This window comes from Oncorhynchus mykiss, chromosome 1 (assembly GCF_013265735.2).
Source record: "Oncorhynchus mykiss isolate Arlee chromosome 1, USDA_OmykA_1.1, whole genome shotgun sequence".
NCBI lineage: Eukaryota > Metazoa > Chordata > Actinopteri > Salmoniformes > Salmonidae > Oncorhynchus > Oncorhynchus mykiss.
The window spans coordinates 8650463-8657638 of record NC_048565.1 but is presented as its reverse complement, the minus strand read 5'-3'; positions in this window follow the sequence as shown (position 1 = coordinate 8657638).

Below are 7176 nucleotides of genomic sequence, written 5' to 3'. Positions count from 1 at the left end.
CCCATTCCCAACAATGCAGAGTTAAAAAGTAAGAAAATATTTTCTAAATAGTAACACAATAACAATAACAAGGCTATATACAAGGAGTACCAGTACCGAGTCAATGTGCATGGGTGCGAGGTAGTTGAGGTAATACAGTATGTACATGTAGGTAAGGGTAAAAGTGACTAGGCAATCAGGATAGATAATAAACACAGTAGCAGCAGCTAGTGTGAAAGTCGGTCAGTGTCACAGTGAATGTGTGGGTAGAAGCTGTTCAGCAGTCTAATGACTTGGGGTGGAAGCTGTTCAGCAGTCTAATGACTTGGGGGTAGAAGCTGTTCAGCAGTCTAATGGCTTGGGGGTAGAAGCTGTTCAGCAGTCTAATGGCTTGGGGGTAGAAGCTGTTCAGCAGTCTAATGGCTTGGGGGTAGAAGCTGTTCAGCAGTCTAATGGCTTGGGGGTAGAAGCTGTTCAGCAGTCTTATGGCTTGGGGGTAGAAGTTGTTCAGCAGTCTTATGGCTTGGGGGTAGAAGCTGTTCAGCAGTCTAATGACTTGGGGGTAGAAGCTGTTCAGCAGTCTAATGACTTGGGGGTAGAATCTGTTCAGCAGTCTTATGGCTTGGGGGTAGAAGCTGTTCAGCAGTCTTATGGCTTGGGGGTAGAAGCTGTTCAGCAGTCTAATGACTTGGGGGTAGAAGCTGTTCAGCAGTCTAATGACTTGGGGGTAGAAGCTGTTCAGCAGTCTAATGACTTGGGGGTGGAAGCTGTTCAGCAGTCTAATGACTTGGGGGTAGAAGCTGTTCAGCAGTCTAATGACTTGGGGGTAGAAGCTGTTCAGCAGTCTTATGGCTTGGGGGTAGAAGCTGTTCAGCAGTCTAATGACTTGGGGGTAGAAGCTGTTCAGCAGTCTAATGACTTGGGGGTAGAAGCTGTTCAGCAGTCTAATGACTTGGGGGTGGAAGCTGTTCAGCAGTCTAATGACTTGGGGGTAGAAGCTGTTCAGCAGTCTAATGACTTGGGGGTAGAAGCTGTTCAGCAGTCTTATGGCTTGGGGGTAGAAGCTGTTCAGCAGTCTTATGGCTTGGGGGTAGAAGCTGTTCAGCAGTCTAATGACTTGAGGGTAGAAGCTGTTCAGCAGTCTAATGACTTGGAGGTAGAAGCTGTTCAGCAGTCTAATGGCTTGGGGGTGGAAGCTGTTCAGCAGTCTAATGACTTGGGGGTAGAAGCTGTTCAGCAGTCTAATGACTTGGGGGTAGAAGCTGTTAAGGAGCCTTTTGTCCCAGACTTGGTGCTCTCGTATCGCTTGCCGTGTGGTAGCAGAGTGAACAGTCTATGACTTGGGTGGTTGTAGCCTTTTGCCAATCATTTACATATCACTTACTTTATTTTTATTTGATTTGATGTCATATTGTAAACGTATGTATCTGTTTTGCTGAAAATATGATTTTGAAAAAAAATGCATGTCTACAAGTGCTTCATAAAACAGTTATATTTATTTTTGTATTTTCAAAAGACAGCAAATAGCCAATCAAGTATCAACATAAGTGAAATGAAAGACAGATTTAATTTTCAGTGAATAATTGTCTTGTCCAGTAAGCAACTCAATGACATCGATTCAATGACATCATTAGATCACCTCCAAGAAGCATCTTCAACGTTCACCTGACAACCCATTGGATAAGACACATACACTAACCAAGTGTTTCTTACCTGTCAAGAAGGTTGAGATCAGAATATAAGGTCCATAAACAAACTGAAAATGGCATACTGAAGATGGAGTCAAAAGGAACTCAGCCTTTCACCCTTTTCATAGCAATGGAATATGTGACATGGTTCGTTATAGTTCATGTTTTCTACAAAAAATTATAAAGGCAGATTCCATTATCCAGTTTAAAAAAAAAAAAAAAAATTTAAATCGACAGAACTACCGTCCTTGGGTGTTCCTGAACTCACAGTAAAGACATGTTATTGTGAGTTCTGGAGGGAGCAGATGCTGTTGGTGGTCGATCAAGGGCACTTCCTGTCTACGCACTGCTTCCCGCCCTCTTCGTACTCCTGTTTTGAGATCCACATTTGCTGGAAAGTTCCCTAGAGTAAGACAACATGATGCTTATCAGTACAAATCCCAAACAATACAACCACCATCATTGATGAAGTGCATTAGGTCAAAGTAGTAGGTTATTATCAAACTATTTCAAAACAGGCCAACACACAAATCCCAAAACAAATAGACAAATCATAGTGTGGAAGTGACCAGAAGCATTGCAATACAGTATAAGTATATATCAATGGAGGCTGCTGAGGCTGCTGAGCTGCTCAGTGGAGGCTGCTGAGCTGCTCAGTGGAGGCTGCTGCTGAGCTGCTCAGTGGAGGCTGCTGAGCTGCTCAGTGGAGGCTGCTGCCTCTCTGTGGTGAGAGCACTAACACACTGAACATGATGGACAAGGATGCTCCATATAGCCATCCATCAGTGTCCAGGCACAGCCTGGGTGTATGTAATACAATATGACCAGATATGGTTTGATATCTCTTCTGAAACTGGGGTGGGGTTATTGAGTTCAGGGTTGTGTAATGGTTGCTTCCATGTCAGTCCTCAAAGATGAAATTGCGTAGAATCGAATGAATCACATCCAATGATTTCCCGTTTTGGACATTGTTTTGAAAATGATTCTCCATAGCTGCCATACCTTTGATGTCATAACCTGTTACAGAATTCCCCTTCCTTATTATAAACTCTGATTAAAACTATGGAGTTCATTGGCCTACAACACGTGTGTGTATTTGCCCTTAAAATGATATTGCTAGATGGAAGAAAATAATAAGATAGGCCTAAACTGTAATAAGATGTACTTGAAAGATACTATAAATAGCAGGAGACATACCTGGGTTCTAGACTGGTATTTAGGCATTTTAGGATTATACATATGGTTAGTGTCAACTTCTACTTACACGTTAAAGCTCAGCCATGTTGCTACATGTTTACTCATTGACTTCAAGTAGAGCATTGTTTGTGAATCTGAATAAAAGCCTAATAAAAGTGTATTGCCCCCAGCTTGGGCAGCACTGCTACACTGCTTTTTTGGGCTAAAGGTGTTTGTGACACGTGCATGTGTTCCAATGATGTCATAATTGTCTGTAGGTTCTATGTTGCCTATCAACTTGGCTGTCCTTCAGAAAGTAGATAATACTTGTATTTTCAAACGATTAATAAAAATACTAGCAACAAAACAAACTAAATAGATTTAATCCATTAATATGATATTGCCAGATGGAATAAAATAACAAGGTAGGCCTAAACTGTAATAAGATATATCTTATAGACTGCTTCAGTGCATTTGGAAAGTATTCAGACCCCTTGACTTTTTACACATTTCATTTTTTACATTACAGCCTTATTCTAAAATGGATTACATACAACATTTTCCTCATCAATCTACACACAATATCCCATAATGACAAAGCAAAAACAGTTTTTTAGACATTTTTGCAATTTAAAACAGAAAAAAACAGAAATACCTTATTTACATAAGTATTCAAACCCTTTGCTATGAGACTCGAAATTGAGCTCCGGTGCGTCCTGTTTCCCTTGATCATCCTTGAGGTATTTCTACAACATGATTGGAGTCCACCTGGGGTAAATTCAATTGATTGGACATGATTTGGAAAGGCACATACCTAAGGTCCCACAGTTGACAGTGCAAAAATCTATTTTAATTCCAGGTTATAAGGCAACAAAATAGGGAAAATGCCAAGGGGGGTGAATACTTTCGCAAGCCACTGTAAATGGTTCAGTTCATATAAACAGTCATTATTTTCAGTTTGAGAGATCATCCCGGGCTTTGCCCCGTCTGCTGTAGCTGAGATGTCCCTGGAGGACATAGAACAACAAGACTATGATGTTTCTGACACTGAGAGAGTCAGGTAAGGCCACTTACACTCTGTCCAGTTAGATATTTGTGTGGAGTTTAAGAGAGAGAGAGACTACTAAGAAAGAACTTGTTATGGGGCAGGTCAGGCGTCATTTATGGAGTCATTTGTAGTGTCAAGTCCCCAGCCGATCTATTTGAACCGCTCATTATTTGTGGCCATGTATTAACTACTAAGTGAGTCTTTGACATGAAGACAGTGGTTAGATTCTGCCATTGGGACTGCTCTGATGTTGTTTCCATTCTCTCCTGCTTATGACCATAGAGCCTTGTCCCAGTCTCTAGACCTGCCTGTCTGTGTGATGGATGACCACCTGACCTCTGAAGCTGTCAATGAGATGGTAAATTGACCTTGTCATTTCATATTACAACATTAATCCAATAAAATGTTATAGTGATGCTATCGTTGGCAATGTTGACGTACCACAACCATCTCTGTTGTGTTTCAGTTGTTTAAATTTGTCCAACGTTGCCAATGCTCCTCCACTCTAACGGTTCATAAGTTCTTTCAGTATGATATTTGTTGTATATGTTAAGTTTGACTCTGTTGGTGCCATTATTTGAGACTCATAATGTTGATTTCTACCAGAAGCAAAGCAGCACTGTGGAAACCACAGAAGAAGAGAGCCTCAACAGTGCGAAAAATCTTGAGTCTTTTTCACTGATTATCAACTTCCTGCAGAACCTAACTGAGGAGTATGTTCTATTTTCTTTGGTACAGTACTACTATCAAACCTGTAAAGGATTGTATGAAAGCAGATTCATCAACTACATTTCCATTGCAGAAAAAGTTACATCACACCACAATGTTGTCAAAACAATTGTTACAAAGCATGTGTAAAATACTGTTTAATCTGATGACTCTACTGACCGACATTTCTGACAATATTAATACTATTAATATGAATAATTCATATGAATCATTTTCAGGCAATGGAGTAGGATTCGTAATGGCATTTCTGACCCGGTAAGATCTGAAAGCTTATTTAGAATACAATGATCACTGAATGTTTAGCCTTGTTCATAAGCTTTTGAAAGACGCACTATGCAACATTTTAAAACACTTCTTCTGTTTCTGGAATACAGCTGACAAAACAACAGCTTGTCGGCTTGTGTCTGAGGATTGTCCAGTTTTTATCGGACAAGCTGATGCAGATCATCATCCCAGGTCTTTACGAACTACTGGGCATCCAAGATGCTGCCTCCTCTCCATTGTCACAGAGATCTCTCACAGCGTCACTCACCAGTCTGTTAGACGATAAGGTTAACACCAAGTCCCGCGTGAGATTTACTGAGGCTGGTGTACCTAAGAGGCCAGGCAGTCGAAAGTCTTACAATAGCTTTCGCATCCCGACTCCCTACCCTTCCTCCAACTGTATGGATCAGGAAGAGGAAGAAGAGCAGGAATCACAACAACCTAAGTTCAAGGAGATGTACCTGACTAAGGAGATGGGCAGTCTGGGCAGTGGAAGCTACTGCCCAAAACCATTGCCCAAGCCAGCCATGAGGTATGTCTGTAACCATTCTTCAATACTGCCTTTTATTTATGATTGTCCTTCAACAGTATTTGATGTTTATAGCAATTTCACTTTTTTTTTTAGAGGATAGATATGGCCATATAAAGTTGAATTCGGAGTTTACATACACCTTAGCCAAGTACATTTAAACTCAGTTTTTCACAATTCCTGACATTTAATCCTAGTAAAATGTCCCTGTTTTAGGTCAGTTAAAATCACCACTTTATTTTAAGAATGTGAAATGTCAGAATAATAGAAGAAGAAAGAATAATTTATTTCAGCTTTTATTTCTTTCTTCACATTCCCAGTGGGTCAGAAGTTTACATACACTCAAATAGTATTTGGTAGCATTGCCTTTAAATTGTTTAACTTGGGTCAAATGTTTTGGGTAGCCTTCCACAAGCTTCCCACAATAAGTTGGGAGAATTTTGGCCCATTCCTCCTGACAGAGCTGGTATGACTGAGTCAGGTTTGTAGGCCTCCTTGCTTGCACAAGCTTTTTCAGTTCTGCCCACAAATGTTCTATAGGATTGAGGTCAGGGCTTTGTGTTGGCCACTCCAATACCTTGACTTTGTTGTTCTTAAGTCATTTTGCCACAACTTTGGAAGTATGCTTGGGGTCATGTCCATTTGGAAGACCCATTTGCGACCAAGCTTTAACTTCCTGACTGAAGTCTTGAGATGTTGCTTCAATATATCCACATAATTTTCCAGCCTCATGATGCTATCTATTTTGTGAAGTGCACTAGACCCTCCTGCAGCAAAGCACCCCCACAGCATGATGCTGCCACCCCCGTGCTTCACGTTTGGGATGGTGTTCTTTAGCTTGCAAGCGTCACCCTTTTTCCTCCAAACATAATGATGGTCATTATGCCCAAACAGTTCTATTTTGGTTTCATCAGACCAGAGGACATTTCTCCAAAAAGTACGATCTTTGTCCCCATGTGCAGTTGCAAACCGTAGTCTGGGTTTTTTATGGCGGCTTCCGGAGCAGTGGCTTCTTCCCTGCTGAGCGGCCTTTCAGGTAATGTCGATATAGGACTCGTTTTACTGTGGATATAGATACTTTTGTACCTGTTTCCTCCAGCATCTTCACACGGTCCATTGCTGGATTGATTTGCACTTTTCGCACCCAAGTACGTTCATCTCTAGGAGACAAAACGCGTCTCCTTCCTGAGTGGTATGACGGCTGCGTGGTCCCATGGTGTTTATACTTGCGTACTATTGTTTGTACAGATGAACGTGGTACCTTCAGCCATTTGGAAATTGCTCCCAAGGATGAACCAATTATTTTTCTGAGGTCTTGGCTGATGTCTTTTGATTTTCTCATGATGTCAAGCGAAGAGGCACTGAGTTTGAAGGTTGGCCTTGAAATACATCCACAGACTCAAATAATGTCAATTAGCCTAACATAAGCTTCTAAAGCCATGACATCGTTTTCTGGAATTTTCCAAGCTGTTTAAAGGCTTTAAAGGCTTTTCTCATTTATCTTTCTGTAATGAAAAGAACTATAGAAGTTGAATAAATTATTATTTTTTATCATTAGATGTGGTTGACACACCTCCACCAGAGCAACGTTCCTCACAGCATTACATATTATTTGTTTGACTGTGATGATTTCTGTTTTTTTTTTTCAAGAACCTCTCTGTCTGATGTGCAGAAGAAGACAACCAACTCTGACTCGCTACAAGTCCTCTTAGGTGTCTCAGAGGACACCCTCGTCACCTGTGTGCAGGACAGCCTGCAAGGTT